The 18,267-nt window shown below is 37.8% G+C and overlaps 1 protein-coding gene across 24 annotated transcripts in view; it reads right to left on the bottom strand.

Moving 5' to 3' along the window:
- Positions 1–18,267, bottom strand: part of ENAH (ENAH actin regulator) — a 157,721-nt gene that overhangs the window by 97,951 nt on the left and 41,503 nt on the right. For 5 of the 24 annotated variants that reach the window (XM_086345120.1, XM_086345123.1, XM_086345136.1 and 2 more), the window contains exons 1-2: positions 14,633–14,690; positions 13,934–13,999 (exon numbers count right to left, since the gene is read on the bottom strand). The exons of the other annotated variants lie outside the window; for them this stretch is intronic. The gene's annotated coding sequence lies outside the window, so the exon portion shown is untranslated. Of the gene's footprint in view, positions 1–13,933; positions 14,000–14,632; positions 14,691–18,267 lie in introns of those variants that run through there. 24 annotated transcript variants of the gene reach the window in all.

The raw sequence follows: 18,267 nt of genomic DNA, 5'->3' as shown, positions 1-18,267 counted from the left end.
TTCAGTAATGTTTTACCATTATTGGTACAGCAGCATTAGCAACAGCATTTTGGTAAATTAGGACAGCAAATAAGTGGGATTCCAGAATCACAAGTGATGGCAACACTACTGAAGAACTGAAGCACACCCTTAACATTTGATGTGCTGACAAACAAACCTAAAGATCCATGGCATTCATGGAGTCATCCTTCAACCAATACAAGACTCAGAACATCCCACTCTTCCAGTCTGGCGCAGTAAGAGTGAGCTTGATCAGATTTCTATCACCTGCATGCCAATGGGGCTGTCTTCATTTCTACACATCCCTGGGTACCTATTTACTTTGGTGACTACTACAGGCTCAGTTCAGTTCAGTTCAGTCACTCAGTCATGTCCAACTCTTTGCAACCCCATGGACTGCAGCACACCAAGCCTCTCTGTCCATCACCAACTCCCAGAGCTTACTTAAACTCACGTCCATCAAGTTGGTGATGCCATCCAACCATCTCATCCTCTGTCATTCCCTTCTCCTCCTGCCTTCAATCTTTCCTAGCATCAGGGTCTATTTGAATGAGTTAGTTCTTCGCATCAGATGGCCAAAGTATTGAAGTTTCAGCTTCAGCATCAGTCCTTCCAATGAATACTCAGGACCAGTTTCCTTTAGGATTGACTGGTTGTATCTCCTTGCAATCCAAGAGACTCTCAAGAATCTTCTCCAACACCACAGTTCAGAAGCATCAATTCTTCAGTGCTCAGCTTTCTTTACAGTCCAACTCTCACATCCATATATGACTACTGGAAAAACCACAGCACAGGCTACAGTAGTTATTTATGGATCTGGTAATTCATAATAGCCTTGGAATATCACAAGTATACTGCTGCAAGTGGCTGTTGCTTAGCACATCTCTATGGGGCTAGAATATAATTCTAGCTTCATGCTTCAATTTAGCTGCTTCTGCATGTGACTTAACAAGGATTATGGACTACTCAGGGGATTCTCAGGTGGCACTAGAGGTAAAGAACCAACCTGCTAATGCAGGAGACATAAGAGACACAGGTTCGATCCCTGGGTCGGGAAGACTCCCTGGAGGAGGGCATGGCAACCCACTCCAGCATTCTTGACTGGAAAATCCCATGGACAGAGCAGCCTGGTGGGCTACAGTCACAGAGAGTCGGACACGACTGAAGCGACTTAGCACACATAGCACATGGACTATTCAAGTCCTAAAAAGTTGCTTTTTTGTTAATTTTTAATAGTTGATTTAAAAGTTAACTTAAAATAAGATATATATATAAATATGATGTTCAGGTAAATAGGATATTTAGTCAATTAAACTAATTATAAATACACTAAATCAATTATAAACATTTCTCATGCTTAAAAACAACCACCCAAGGAAAGTCTGGTTTTCCTATTACTCTAAGGAAAACTCTTAATTTCCCAAGAGTGTTTCTTGAACATTCATGGTTCCAGACCAGATATTTATATAGTTTGGCAAATACATTCAACATCCGCCAGCTGCCAAGTCTTGTTCAAAACTACTTTTTTGAGTGGTGAAATCCTGCCCTGAAAAACAGTCTGTCCACTACAGCTGGGAAAACATACTTCTCTAGTCTTTCTCCATATATAGTTCTTCCACACAGACCAGGAATTCAGCCCCTAAATATGACAGACCATATCATCCTTGGCACAAATCAGCTAAACCAAACGTCAGCATACTTCAGTTCTGAGGACTAGACTATGATGACTACCCAAAAACAAATATTCCAGAAAAAGCATCTGAAGATTACAAGATGCCACACAGCAGGCTTTCAACACACATACCCTAAAGGAGTCTAGGAGCCCTACAGAGCCTACAGCAAACAAATTTCTTGGAAGCTTCACATTAAAATGTAGTGAAAGTGAAAATGTTAAGTCACTCAGTCGTGTCCGACTCCTTGCAACCCCATGGACTGCAGCCCACCAGGTTCCTCTGTCCATGGGATTTCTCAGGCAAGAACATTGGAGTGGGTAGCCACTCCGCTTCCAGATCCAGGGATAAAATGTAGTTGAGTATTCTTCAATTCACTCCATTACCCAGCCTACTTTAATATGATGTTCTTCCCAAAAATCTTTCAGTGAAACTGACATTCCAGGTAGAGAAGCCACGTTTGCCTGACGATCTGCTTCATACACGAGCGCACTGCAGCACGTCCCTGAGGTACGGACAAGGACTCCGGCAGTGTGAGCAGACCGAAGTACCAAGAGTGTGGTAAGCCCTGCAAAAGGGAGCCTGAACTGCACAGGGAATACCAAAACTTCACGCAGGCGTTGGCAAGCGGAAGAAAATCTGTATTAATAGATGGAAAGCCAGCAGTCACGTGACTGACATGGACAACACAATAAACACGATAAAAGCTGAGAGTGATTCAGGAATCACTAGCATAGGATGTTCTGTCACGCACCTTAGGGGTGTGTGTCTGAAAGTAATTATAGCAAAGCATGATCAAAGAGAATGGCTGACCATATCTGAAAAACAGCAGCCCCACTTTCATCACTCATCTTCAGCCAAATATAAACAGCTTGACATTTAAGAAAATTTTCAATTTCTTGTTCTGTACTTCTACAAAATGTTCAAACAAGATGTAATGATAATTATTATTTTTTAAGTTGCTTGACTAGAATGCCTTAATGCTGTGCTTTTCTAATCATATCAACAAAGTGGAGTTAATAACAATCAAAAGCCGAGTGCAATGAAGACTGCCTGCTGGAATCTGCTGAAGTAGCAGCCAAGCTAATGTGCCTTGAGAATATACCAATTATTCTCACGTGGTATCAGCTGTAAAATTCTCTTTTCAGTCTACCATAAGAAGAAGTTGAAATGAGTGTGCATGCAATAAATGTTGAGGGGAGGCTAGAAATGCAGAGATTATTTATCTTGGGAACCAACTACACTGCTTCATTCTCATGTTGCTAGATTCAGAGTCAAGGGTATTTCTTCTGAAATAGCTGTGGAAAGTCATAAGCACATGCAGTATCTTTTATTTTTTCAGTGAGTGAGGACATCTTCAAGCAGTGCAGTTTCTGGAACTGCTTCAGTGAAATGACGTCATCACCATCTACTAGATTTTGTTTTCCACTTGGGGCAACAGTCTCTCTTTTCTCCATTCCTTTGATCAGGCTACTCCTGAGTGTTCAAAAGCCTTCTCTGCCTTCATCACCTTGTTAATTGTGACTGCTCAATCGGCACCCTGCAGTTCACATCCAAGTACCCTGGGAATGGCCCCTTCCCATACCACCCCTCAAGGAGGTGTGCACGCACCAGAGAACTCTAGGAGCACTCCTATCACAGCGCGATTCTTTCTGTAGTGTAACAATTCATTAGGCAGTGCACATCCTGGTACAGAGAACAGCACCACCTCTACACTGTTAATACCTGAAGGGTATTCAAGTATTTGCTGAATGTCAAGTGAGCAAACGGATCGCAATGCCCAGCATGAAACATGGACAATCACTATTCTAATCTTCTTAAAGTTTTTAAATTAGCAATAATAATCTCCCACAGAAATAATATGCAATTTTGTATCCGAAGTCAATGGGAAATTTTCTCTTTATAGACATCTTTGCTAAAAGCATGTCAGTGAAGGTTAGAACCTAACCTTCTAGATTCTGAACATTTATATAGTTATGCACTAAATAAATACACATAACTGATACAACAGAGGGGAAATGGGCATATAAAAAACAACACTTACACTGGCAGATCTATTTAATTGAAGTTTGACAGTAATTCTATCTTAAAACCATCAAATTAATTATGGCACAAAGATTCAAACTAAATATTTCTACTAATCAATTAATTTTTATCAAATGAAATCTGAAACTGAAGTTGACTTAAATATATCTTGACATGAGTAGTTAGTTGGTCATACTTACTCTAATTCTTAACAAAATGAAGGGGAAATATTCCCAGCTTTCCAATAGAAATCCTAAAGCCAGGCTCTCAACCATGAAATGCTCCTTGTCATGACTACTGGGTACCTAAAACAAGGTAGGCACTATTCAAAACATTCAAAAGCATGATTTGATACCCATATTCTCATGTGTTAGCTTCATCTTTTATTTTTGTGGCAGCTGACTATCAGCAGGCATAGGACCTAAACCACGATCCTATTTCTCACAGTAATTCACATACATCGCCAAGCAACAGCTGTGTAATTTTTATAGTACATCTAAAAATATATAGTTCAAAACATTAAATAAATTTCATCTAACATTTAGGAATGACTGAACAAAATAGTCAAACTCAATTCATGTTAAAGGAGTAATTTAGCAGAAGGGAACATTCAAAACGATGAGTAATTCAATTCACAAAAATTAAAAATGTATATGGGCTACATTTTAATTTTAGAAGTATCCTCTTTCTTTCCTTCATGATATGTAATGCCTGCAACTATACTTCAAGTACTACTAAAGAGGATATTCTCTTTGGCTAAAAATTTAGAAAGCTATAGTTTCCTCAGTCTCTTGACATAGGTCTATGCCCTCCCACAACTTTAATTGAAAAAGACTTTTCTGAAGCTGGCTTATTTTGTCTTCCCTTGACTGACCTCATAAGCCACTTAGCTGCAAAAGGCTCATGCTATCTTTTAATACGCTTTCCCAGAAGTCCCACTGCTAATGAGATATACAGCTCTGTCTAACACAAAGTACTCCTCATCGAAAAACTTGATTTTCAGATGCTTTTCTCACCTAAGCAACAACTGCCATAGGGACTTATGTTTTACTTTGGCTTAAGCGTGCCAGGCAAACCCACCTGACTGATCCCTCTGCAAATCAGCCCTGAGACCTGATCAGCAGAGTTTGTGAACTCCAGTTGAGTTCAGCCCTCTTGGAGTTTTCAACCTCCTGACCTGTAAAGTAAAACAGTCCCTGGAATTACCCAAGCCATATTACAAAACTAGCAAGGCCACATATAGCCTTGGTAAAGCTTGGGTTGGGGTGGACAGGAAGGCTGGCTTCAAAAAGGACTTTTTCAAAAAGTTTATTCACTTATACAACACTTATACAAATAGCACTTATACAACAACCAAAAAAAAAAAAAAAAAGACTATAATTATTCCCCAATTATTAAGCCTAAAAGGAATGATTTAGCTTAGGTATATTATTCCAATTAAGTTTTTACAGTTTCCAGGAAATCTGACTTATTTGGTCTAGGAAAACAGTTGAAAACTTGATCATACAGATAACCATTTCAAAAGTCAGTAAAATCAGGTGATACAAATCACACATGATAAAATGAGGTGATAAAATCACACCATCATCAAGTGATACAGATAAAAATTGGGCAGCAAAGGGTTAAAACTTACTTTGCTCTTGCAATTGGTTAGGCTATTCTTCACAGCTGCTACCTTAAGACTTCAGTTTTTCTCTAAGATATTCAAATAAAAATTAAAACATTTCACCAGTAACATAAATGGTACATAAGTTGAATAAGTGGCCACAGCTGCTAGCTTCAGTGTTTCTCTCATTCCCATGAGAAATCTAGGTCAGAAGACTTAAATTCCCTACCCCCTCTTCCCTCCCTTCTAACACTCTCTTGAAAAATACAGTAAAAGTTCTCCAGTCAACCAGTGGACACCATTCTTATATGTGGGATGTATACCAAAGTGACCAGTTATGTTTCTGTTCTGCCAAGAAACCAATATTCTACCAGTGATGAAGCATAACAATTTAAACATTAAAACCATGTTAAATCACTACCCAGAGAGACCCCATGTTTTGTAATGGTAGTGCTTTGGAACAAGGTAAATACTAAAACAAAAAATTACTAAAAGTGGAGGACATTATACAAAATAAATAATCTTTAACTCATCAAAAAGGTCAATTAAGAAAGACTGAAGAACATTCCACAATAAGAGACATGACAACAAAACCCAGCATGCCATCTGAGCTCAACCCTGAACCAGAAAAAATGGAGTTTTGTTTTTGGTTATACTAAAACTGAACAAAATATTAAAAAATAAAGTATAATGTCTACCAGGTATATACTAATATCACATTCTAATGGTATATACTAATATCACATTCTAATGAGATCCAAATCTGAAATCAACCTGTTTAACTTTTTATTTAGGTCTCTGCTTCTTAATCACTTTAAGACTTTCCCTCTGCTTACTGTTTTATTTTTTACAATTATTAATTAATATTATTATTAGTTGGAAACAGTGGCAGATTTCATTTTCTTGGGCTACAAAATCACTGTAGACAAGACACTTGCTCCTTAGAAGAAAAGCTATGACAAACCTAGACAGCATATCAAAAAGCAGAGATGTCACTATGCCAACAAAGGACCGTATAACCAAAGCTATGGTTTCTCCAGTAGTCATGTGTGGATGTGAGAGCTGGACCATAAAGAAGGCTGAGAGCTGAAGAATTGATACTTTCGAACTGTGCTGCTAGAGAAGATTCTTCAGAGTCTGTTGGACAATAAGGAAATCAAACTAGAAAATCTTAAAGGAAATCAGTCCTGAATATTCATTGCAAGAACTTCTGCTGAAGCTGAAGCTCCAATACTTTGGCCACCTGATGCAAAGAGCCGACTCATTGGAAAAGACCCTGATGCTGGGAAAGACCGATGGCAGAAAAAAGGGGCAAGAGAGGATGAGATGGTTGAATAGCATCATCGACACAATGGACATGAGTTTGAGCAAACTCTGGAGGAGAGTGAAAGGACAGGAAGCCTGGTATGCTGCAGCCCAAAAGGTCATAAAGAGTCAGATGCAACTGAGCGACTGAACACCACTTATAAAAGTAGGTGTAAAAAAATCCTAAATAAAATACTGATTGACCAAATCCAATAGTGTACTTTTTAAAAAATAAGATCATATTAAGAACATATTAAAGGCTAAAATATACACATTATATGATTATCTCAATAGAAGCAGAAAAGCTGAAAGAAATCAGCATCTATTCATTAATTTTTATCTTAGCAAACTAGGAATAGAAGGAAGTTTCCTTAACTGGAAAAGGTTACATATACTGAATACTATATCAAGTTAAAAATAAAGAAATTTCACGTGAGCAAGCTCCCGAAGTTGGTGATGGACAGGGAACCGTAGCGTTCTGCAGTCCATGGGGTCGCAGAGTCGGACACGACTGAGCAACTGAACTGAACTGAACTTTAGGTATGTGCACAAGAATAATGGCCAAACAGAACTAAATAAGAAATTACTACATGACACAAAAAATTTAAATGATAATTTAATAATGAGTAAAAGGGCAAGGCTCTTAGCCATCCAAAATGAGGACCTTAAGAGTGTCATTTTCTCTAAGTAAAAAAATAGAAAATTTAACAAAATGAACATTTAAAATTAGACATGAAACTTCTAAAGAATTTTAACTACATATATACCTCCTTCTTAAGAGTTCAAAGTACATGTTTAAAAGCTAGTGAAAAATAATTGCTTAAATGAGTTGTTTATGATATGGTAATCTTTAGCTCCTGCAAAATTATTTTTAAATATATATTAGTGACCATCAAAAAAGCAAGAGAGTTCCAGAAAAACATCTATTTCTGCTTTATTGACTATGCCAAAGCCTTTGACTGTGTGGATCACAATCAACTGTGGAAAATTCTGAAAGAGATGGGAATACCAGAGCACCTGACCTGCCTCTTGAGAAACCTGTATGCAGGTCAGGAAGCAACAGTAAGAACTGGACATGGAACAACAGACTGGTTCCAAATAGGAAAAGGAGTATGTCAAGGCTGTATATTGTCAACCAGCTTATTTAACTTATATGCAGAGTACATCGTGAGAAACGCTGGGCTGGAAGAAGCACAAGCTGGAATCAAGATTCCCAGGAGGAATATCAATAACCTCAGATATGCAGATGACACCACCCTTACGGCAGAAAGTGAAAAACTACAGAGCCTCTTGATGAAAGTGAAAGAGGAGAGTGAAAAGGTTGGTTTAAAGCTCAACATTCAGAAAACGAAGATCACGGCATCCAGTCCCATCACTACATGGGAAATAGATGGGGAAACAGTTGAAACAGAAGCTGACTTTATTTTGGGGGGGCTCCAAAATTACTGCAGATGGTGATTGCAGTCATAAAATTAAAAGACACTTACTCCTTGGAAGGAAAGTTATGACCAACCTAGACAGCAAGCATATTAAAAAGCAGAGACATTACTTTGTCAACAAAGGTCCGTCTAGTCAAGGCTGTGGTTTTTCCAGTGGTCATGTACGGATGTGAAAGTTGGACTGTAAAGAAAGCTGAATGCCAAAGAATTGGTGCTTTTGAACTGTGGTGTTGGAGAAGACTCTTGACATTCCCTTGGACTGCAAGGAGATCCAACCAGTCCATCCCAAAGGAAATCAGTCCTGGGTGTTCATTGGAAGGACTGATGTTGAAGCTGAAACTTCAATACTTTGGCCAGCTGATGCGAAGAGCTGACTCATTTGAAAACACTCTGTTGCTGGCAAAGATTGAGGGTGGAAGGAGAAGGGGACGACAGAGGATGAGATGGTTGGATGCCATCACCGACTCAATGGTCATGGGTCTGGGTGGACTCCAGGAGCTGGTGATAGACAGGGAGGCCTGGCATGCTGAGGTTCATGGGGTCGCAAAGAGTAGGACACAACTGAGCGACTGAACTGAACTGATTCTAAATTAAATTAAACTGGAAAAAAGCATGCCTTCAAATATAAACCTTTGCTTTCTTTCTCCAAAACTGCAATTCTATTCATCTTTAAATTTAACCCTTGTATCAAGTTCAGTTCCAAAAAAAAATCAATTGCCTCCACAGCCTCAAAATGTACATAGACGCATTCATTACAGGCATGCCTGGCTACCTAAGTGCTATGAGTCATGCTTATTTTCAAAGACAACACTAAGGGAATGTCAATCAAAAAAACTGTGAAAAAGCATATTAAGAAAAACGTTGAAAGTGAAAGTGAAGTTGCTCAGTCGTGTCCAACTCTGCAACCCCATGGACTATAGCCTACCAGGTTCCACTGTCCATGGGATTTTCCAGGCAAGAATACTGGAGTGAGTTGCCATTGCCTTCTCCAGGAGATCTTCCCAATCCAGGGATTGAACCCGGGTCTCCTGCATTGTAGGAAGACGCTTACTGTCTGAGCCAATTTACCAAATGTAAAGCTTTAAAATTTAGATTATCAGCCAACACACAAATTGGTAAAACAAATCATTTAACATTAAATTTTGCAAATTTAAGTAGCATATGGCTATGGGTTTAAATTAAAAATGCTCATTACTTAGGATTGTAAAGAAAAGACTGTAAAATCAGAAATGTATTATAAAAAACATGGAAGTACTACCCAATAGCCTTTAAAAAAATCAGGTTTTAAGGGGTCAATCTTACTCTAAATCTTATTTATTCAATTACAATGTAAAACTTTTTGTGGGTATGGTTAATCTCTGCTAGAAACTTCTAATAAAACTTGTCTGTAGGTCAAAAAATCTTCAGTAACAGTACACATTATAAGTAAAAATAATAACACTATCATTCCACGAAATAAACATAGAAACTCAAGCTACTTTCAGTGGTAGACATAAAAACTGGAATTCCTTGTCTTGGTCCATTTTGAAAACACCCAACTCTTAGGGGGTAATCCAGGCATAATTAAAGTCCACGCTTTTTCACCATTTTGGCCAGTGAAATTACTACTGCTTTGTTTTCCTTTGGATACTGTCAATGACTTATGAATGGATGGGCAAATAAGAGAATAGGGAAATGAGGCTTACTAAACAAAAGTGGGCAAATAAGTAGGTGGGAAAACATGGACTGAGCGGCTGTTACAAAGGAAGACTGCTTACCAAGTGATTTGTCCACAAGCAATACGCACCAACATTTAAAAATTGCATGTGTTAGAAAACAAACATAGATACCAAAGGTGGAAGTGAAGGAATAAATTAGGAGTTTGGGATTAAGAGATACACACTACTACATATAAACTAGGTAAGTAACAAGATTTACTGTGCACAGTAAACTATATTCAGGGAACTATATTCAGTATCTTGTAATAACGTAACCTATAATGGCAAAGAATAGATACAGATATATATGTGTGTAAAACTGAATCACTTTGCTGTACACTTGAAACTATCACAACTCTGTAAATCAAACAAACTTCAATAAAAAAGAAAAACAGACAACCACCATCCAAAACCTAAAACACTGGAATATAGTACAAACAGAATATAAAATACCAAATAGCATAAACCCTGTTTTATTCTGCTAAACAGCACCAAAAAAAAAAAAGGCAACAAGTACTTGGAAAAACAAAACAAGATCTGAAAATAAATATAATTCACATTATTCAAATAAACCCTAAGAGAAAAGATTACAAGCCACTGCAAGAATACTTCAATCAACACTTAACTAGATATTACAGTAGGGATTATGAAGGGTTAAACAGTTTATACACAGTAAGGATGTATGTCAGTATACCATATTGATTGCTCACAGCGCGTATGAAAAAAATCTGTACAACAGAAGAACAATTCCAAAAACATGAACCTGGAGCAATCAAACTGTTAATCTCTGAAATGCAAATAGGAAATAAATACTAAATTAAAAATCTGAAACACACTCAACTTGTAAACAGCATAACATTACTTTGAAAAGACAATAAGAACATTATAAAATAAAGACTGAAATGCAAAACAAAGAATGACATCTGCCCTTTAAACAGTCCTGCTATAGATAAAAAATACTACTAATGATGGCAAAACAGTGAATATATTATAATCTACTTTTAAAAAAGACTGGACACAAAGATCTAGCTTTTAAACTCTACTGGGGTGGCGAGGGGGGTGAGGGGGGAGTCACAATTTTATCTTAGTATTTAACCAAGCAAGATCTACTAGCCTTTTGGTCAAAAGAGTTCTTATAATGTGCAAGCCTTAACTTCCCCAATAATCAAGAAACATCCAGGGTGTGCATCTATGCACCGTGTGCTTTGTGTTGTAACAAAACCAGGTCCAAAGCAAAACCAGCACTGTCATAATCATGGGTCAGTTGATTGCTACTGAAAAAAAACAGCGAGTTACAATAGGAATCCCTCCTAAATATGGTGTACTATATGTTTTATTGTTTTTATTTTTATTGAACTATAGCAGAGCTGCAATGTTGTTTTATTCTATTTTTAAACTATTATCACAATTAGAAAAGCGACTAAACAGACGTATTCAAGAAATCTCAAGATTGTTTTAAGGCTAATTACAGTTAGCTGGAAACACATACTGTCTTGAATTTAAAAATTATAAATACTATTTGAAATAAGTACTCCTCTCTATTTAACGCAGATGAGGTTTCTAGTGAAAAGGCGAGGAATGCCAAAACGGCCCTGGAATCAAGGATTCTACTCCCACAACCATTAACTAATCTTTTCACTCATAGCTTACCTTCCACACAGTACTTACTATGCAACCTGCACTGGATAAGAGCTTTTCAACCACTATCTCAGCTAATTCTTGCATTAGTAATATGAAACAGGTACCATCTGTTGTTATTCCCATTTTTCAGGTGAAGAAATTGAGGTTTGGAAGTTAAAGAGCTTCCGTAAGATTATTAAGGTACTAAACCATAAAATCAGGATTCAAACTTGAGCTATCTGAACCTAGAATCCTACCTTTAGCTACGAAGTGTATATGCATTTTGGTCTTTTTAGTTTCAGCTTCTTCAACCAGGAAATGAAAGGTTCTATTCTCTTTAGTTTAATTAACAAGTAAGAAAACAGAATTTTCAACTTTTACACAAGTAAATCTAGAAGCAATGGAAAAGACACTTAAATAAGAACACAAATACCCCAATATAAAAATGGACAATTCACAAAACATTTAGAGAAACCTTATAAAGATATGGAAAATACTGAGGCTCACTAGACAAAGAAATGCAAGTTAAAACAAGATATCTTTTCTAACTTTGATAATGTCAGAATGGGAAAAGGGCACTATCTTATCTTGTTGATAAAGGTGAAATAAGCATTTTGAAAAGCTGTTTGTCCTTAAACATCAAAAGTCTTTGAAATGTGCACTGATCAAGCAGATTACATTTCTGTAGGTTTCACTTAAATATTTGCATGCTCAGTTCAGTTCAGTCGCTCAGTCGTGTCTGACTCTTTGCGACCCTATTAATAGCAGCATGCCAGGCCTCCCTGTCCATCACCAACTCCCAGAGTTCACTCAGACTCACGTCCATCGAGTCAGTGATGCCATCCAGCCATCTCATCCTCTGTCGTCCCCTTCTCCTCCTGCCCCCAATCCCTCCCAGCATCAAGGTCTTTTCCAATGAGTCAACTCTTCGCATGAGGTGGCCAAAGTACTGGAGTTTCAGCTTTAGCATCATTCCTTCCAAAGAACTCCCAGGGCTGATCTCCTTCAGAATGGACTGGTTGGATCTTCTTGCAGTCCAAAGGACTCTCAAGAGTCTTCTCCAACACCACAGTTCAAAAGCATCAATTCTTCAGTGCTCAGCCTTCTTCACAGTTCAACTCTCACATCCATACATGACCACAGGAAAAACCATAGCCTTGACTAGACGGACCTTTGTTGGCAAAGTAATGTCTCTGCTTTTGAATATGATGTCTAGGTTGGTCATAACTTTCCTTCCAAGGAGTAAGCGTCTTTTAATTTCATGGCTGCAGTCACCATCTGCAGTCATTTTGGAGCCCAAAAAAATAAAGTCTGACACTGTTTCCACTGTTTCCCCATCTATTTCCCATGAAGTGATGGGACCAGATGCCATGATCTTCGTTTTCTGAATGTTGAGCTTTAAGCCAACTCTTTCACTCTCCACTTTCACTTTCATCAAGAGGCTGTTTAGTTCCTCTTCACTTTCTGCCATAAGGGTGGTGTTATCTGCATATCTGAGGTGATTGATATTTCTCCCGGCAATCTTGATTCCAGCTTGTGTTTCTTCCAGTTCAGCATTTCTCATGAAACATTTGCATTCTCAGTCCTGTCCAACTCTTTTGTGATCCCATGGACTACAGCCTGCCAGGCTCTCTGTCCATGGGATTTCCCAGGGAAGCATACTAAAGTGGGTTGCCATTACCTCCTCCAAAGGATCTTCCTGACCCAGGGATAAAACCCATGTCTCCTGCATTGGCAGGTAGTTTCTTTACCACTAGCCACCCAAGAAACCCCAAGTAAGTATATTATGTATGTTTAAGAATGTTAAACCAACAACCGATGACAGGAAATTTCACTGAGGGACTGACTTAAATACATTTTTCAGTTCAACCTTATGAAATTGCCAGTATTCAAAATCACTTGTGAATACAAAAGCATATGGTAATTTTTAAAATAATATATAATCTATATTTGAAATTGACATTTTTTGATATTAAATAGCAGGGGGGATAGACAAAATACAGTATTTTAGGGGGAGAAAAATCCAATAGTGAGTATTTGAGAGGCAACTCTACGTCCAGGCACTTTAACATAGTCTTTAATTTCATACAACCACCCTGTGATATACTGTTACTTCCAGAGTACAGATTTGGAAGCAAGTCTCACAGAGGTTAAATAATTTAGGGAACTATAAAGAGGCAAGACTAAGATTCAAGCCAAGCCTATACGTCTGCCTACAAAGACCATGTGTTAGTCACTAAGTCATGTCCAACCCTTTGCAACCCCAGACCGTTGCCCACCAGGCTCCTCTGTCCATGGAATTCTCCAGGCAGGAATACTGGAGTGGGTAGCGATTCCCTTCTTCAGAGGATCTTCCCGACCCAGGGACTGAACCTGGGTCTCTTGCATTGCAAGCAGATTCTTTACCATCTGAGCCACAAGAGGAGCTCCACGAAGACCATACTAGTAATATTTCTACTGGGCTACACAAGTACATTCCTTTCTCAACTGTATTTGAAACAATACTGCTTTCAAAGCATAAGAGATAATAAAAATATTTTTTAATGGCTGAATTTTATTACCCCCACTCACCCAAATTCATATGTTGAAGTCCTAACACCAAGTACTTCAGAATGTGACTGCACGTGGAGTCAGGATCTTTAAAGAGACAATTAGGTAAAATTACGTGATACACCGGGGCCCTAATCAACACGACCTGTATCTGTGTTAGAGGAGAATGGGACACAGACTAAGGGAGGACTATGTGCGGACAGCGTGAGGTGCCCCCTACAGGCTAAGGAGGGGCCCACAGAAGAAACCAAACCTGCCAACACAGCCTCCAGAATTGTGAGAAAATTAATTTCTGTTGTTTAAGCCACCCAGTCAGTGGCATGTTGTCATGGCAGCCCTTCCAAACTAATACTCGTAATCTAAAAATACTGAACATCTTAAAAACCTAAACCCCACATCCCCCTTGTATTAAAGAATATGCTCCTTTAGAGCAATCCTTCGAAAGATTATCCATAAAGCACCAAAAGAGATCTTTTAACAAACAGTTTTAATGCAATGTTAATCATTTTAAAAATACATTTTACTGAAATTTAACTTACTAGAATTACTATATCTTAATAAATAAGTTGAAAAGCACTGATAGTCTATTCAAAATAAGTAAACTTTAATAACCTTAACCAATCACAAAACTTCTGACATTTATCCAATGAAATAAGTACACATGAAGGTCCTGAGTAATGCAGCTGACAGTCCCAACACAAAGACCGAAGGAGGCCTCACCAGAACACCCATCCTCTCCTTAGCAGAATGGAGCAATGGCGTTTCCTGTAAGTCCAACATTAAATAATAATTATTTTAAGGCAGAGACCATACACAAGCAAAAAAAAAAATAAGACTTACACATACATACACGCACACACACACACACAATTGTAGCAAACTATACTTTTGGAAGCTAGAAAGTAAATGGATGAAGACAACAGACATTGTCTAGTGAGGCTGTTGAGGGTTAGTGCCCAGAAAAGCCTACAAAGGTTCAGGAATCAGGAGTCAGGGTAGGCTAAAAAGAACTGGTTAAAAACACTATAAAAGGAGCAACTCCCAGACCACATAACCCAGAAATCCAACCAGATACCCAGCCCTTCATTTTGGGAAATTTACACTTAGGGAGACTGCAAAGGCCAATTCTGAGGGAAGGAATGACGAGGATGAAGTGTAAGTGTAAATACTGAATGGTAACTACCCACCACCTACCATCCTCCTCTCTCCCAACACAGCACAAAATCTTGGCAGTAAAGCTTACCTCTGAGGCAGGAAAATCTATGGAAAACAAATGCCTACAAGAAAAAAGACCTACCAACACTGCCAACTGAAGGTCTCTCAAAGAAAATCAGATCAACTAGTTACCCTTCAAAGAGGAATATCATACTATAAGCTTTCCATGAAAATACACCCTCCCGTTCACTTTAAAAGGGAAAAAAAAGCTTCACACGTCAATCTGGACAGCCAAGGATCATCGAACATTTAAGACTTTAATTTGAAAACCAAGGAGCAAAACAGAGGGAAGGAGGGAAGAAATTTTAATATAGAAACAAATACAGTAAAGCAGGGAACAGGAAAAATTTCAAGTTATGTGAAATAAATATCCTCAGAAAAAAAGATATTCACTAGTGAAATAAAAATGTTAATAAAAGGGACATTCATAAAACAAGTCAAAAAATTTCAAAATTTAAAACAGATGCTAAAAATTTCAAATTCAATAAAAGAATTAGAACACAAAGAACAGCAACAACAAAGATAGGAAACAGGAAGAAAAAAAAAAAGAGAAAGTTAAAAAAAAAAAGACAACTGGTTCAGAAGACTAAAAATAAAAACGTTAACAGGCATTCTTCCTTTTCAGAGCCCATTATCAGAGAAATAATAAATTTCCTAGCATTGAAGAACATATGTTTCTAGATTAAAAGGGTCTAGTATAATGAGTTTTGGGGTTCCCTCCCCCACAGAATAACATTAAGACTCATCACTAACAAGTTTCACAGCATCAGGAATAAAGTTGCGCTGTGTGCGTACTCAGTCAATGGCTGACTCTTTGCAACCCCATGGACTGCAGCCTGCCAGCCTCCTCTGTCCATGGGATTCTCCAGGCAAGAAAACTGGAGTGGGTTTCCATTTCCTCCTCCAGGGGATCTTCCCAACTCAGGGATTGAACCCACATATCCTACATCTCCTGCACTGGCAGACGAATTCTTTTAAAGGCTCCCAGGAAGAAAAAGGTTTCTTACAAAGGACCAGGAATCAGAATGACACCAGATTTTCCACAACACCACAAACTAGAAGACACTTAAGAGCAATGCCTTCAAAATTCCGAGGAAAAATAATTTCCAACCTTGACTTCTAAACTAACAGCCATATTGTTGGTCAGAGGCTCTAATAAAGAGCCCCTGTAGTCTAGGTCTAAAGCCATTTGCTTCTCATGCTTCAATAATGAGGCAGCTACAAGTGGTAATAAGCACACAGAAAAAGCCAAAGAGAATTCCCATGATGATGGTGAAAAAAAGCTCCACTACAAGAAGCCGGTCCAAAATGGAATAGAAGGTTAAAGGTATCCAAGAAAAAACTGAAAAACACTGAAAGATTACTTGATATGTCTGACTATATTGAAAGGAGAGTTAAACATCAGAAGCAGAGTTTGGAGCTGAATAAATGATGAGTGTATGGAAAACTATTAAATAAATGAACACAAAGATTCATTAAGTCTGGATAAAACAAAAGGCTGTTTCAAAAGAAAATGTAATCATAGCACACACATGGCACAGATGTAAATATTATGTAATCATCATAATGCAAACTTGGTTAACCAAAATTTGTCATACAGCCATACCTAGAATACAGAAAGTACATGTTGTGGGGAGGGACGCAATGTTTAAAAACTAAAATATCTTCCACAGTGGCAAGTTAAGAAATAAATTCTAAAATTGGAACAAGTTAAGAAATGTTGGTTTAAGCGTGTTATCTGGAAATACCAAAAAACTGTAGAACAAGTAAAAGACGGGAGCCATCCCTCCACAGAGTCAGATTGTAGAGGGAAAAAAAAAGCTACATCCCCCTCCCCCAATCCCAAGCCTTGCCAGAACTAGTTGAACTCATGTGCTACTTTTATAGAAACTAGATTTTACATCATGCTTTTATTAAAAAAAAAAAAAATTCAGAATAATATAGAGCAAAATATTCATAGTACACTATTATGGGAGAAATCACATTATAGAACATTATGTTCAACATAAAAACAATATTGCATTAAAAATACAGGAAGTATAACACAGAAAAGTGGTTTTTTTCTAGAGGTACTGGTATTACTTTCACTTTAAGAAAACTTTCCTGTATTTTTCAAATTTTCTATATCACGTGTATGCTATTTCATAATTTTAAAAGAAAGTACTTCAAGAAGGAATAGAAGATTAATAGAACTCAAAGATCAAAGAATCACAGTAATATTTAATTCCTGCCTCAGTAAGTCACTTACGGTCTCAATGTGGGGGTTAAAGATAAATGGGAGTTTTTTATAATTACTGTAAAAACACTGGCAAACACTCTTAAAATTTAATAAGCAAATAAAACAATGCCAGATCCCCAGGTCAAGAAATACTCTTTTTTTTTCAAGTATGCTTACATTTGATCACCCTTCCACTTTATACCAAGATTACCTGACTCAGAGAGCTGACTCTCCATATCAAAAGCTCCAGATGGAGTGGTCACTTTCTAAACTTACAGTTAACCAAAGGGAGAAAAAAAAAAAGGAAACCACTAAAAACTTCCTTATGTCCAAAAAAGAACTAAAATTAAACAAATCAGCAAGCAAAAAAAGTCAACCAACAAAGTAAATACTTACACCAAGGGCAACACTACAAAACTACTACTAAACCTGAAGCCAGTACAGCCACTCTGGAGACTGAATATGGGCAGCACACACGTGCTCAAGAAAAAAACAAATACCAGAGTTCTCAAAACACTATCATATCCCCAAACAAGAAACTACACATGCAGATGTTCATCAACAGAATGGATAAACAGCTAGCATTTCACACAACGGCATAAAACGAACAATATGGATGAATGAATGGGACCAACTGAAAGTTAAGCCAAAGAAGCCAGACACAGAATACATACTGAAGAATTCTATTTACAGAAGAACTAAAACAGGCAAAATATGTTACAAGTAAGAGTGGTTACCCTTTGGGAAGAGGTTTTAACTGTAGGAGGGCATGAGGGGAGCTGGCTTCTGTTGCTTGATCTGGATGCTGGTCACATGGGTCTACTGAGTTAGTGAAAACTGAGTTAACACTCAGAACAGGTATACTTCTGTACATGTTATACATGTTGTATGTCAATTAAAACTGAAAACTGAAAATTTTCAA

This window comes from Bos grunniens, chromosome 16 (genome assembly GCF_055505025.1).
Source record: "Bos grunniens cultivar Pamir isolate PY7600 chromosome 16, Bosgru_T2T1.0, whole genome shotgun sequence".
Taxonomy (NCBI): domain Eukaryota; kingdom Metazoa; phylum Chordata; class Mammalia; order Artiodactyla; family Bovidae; genus Bos; species Bos grunniens.
The sequence above is the reverse complement of the archived record's forward strand: the minus strand, read 5'-3'. Positions and strand labels throughout refer to the sequence as shown.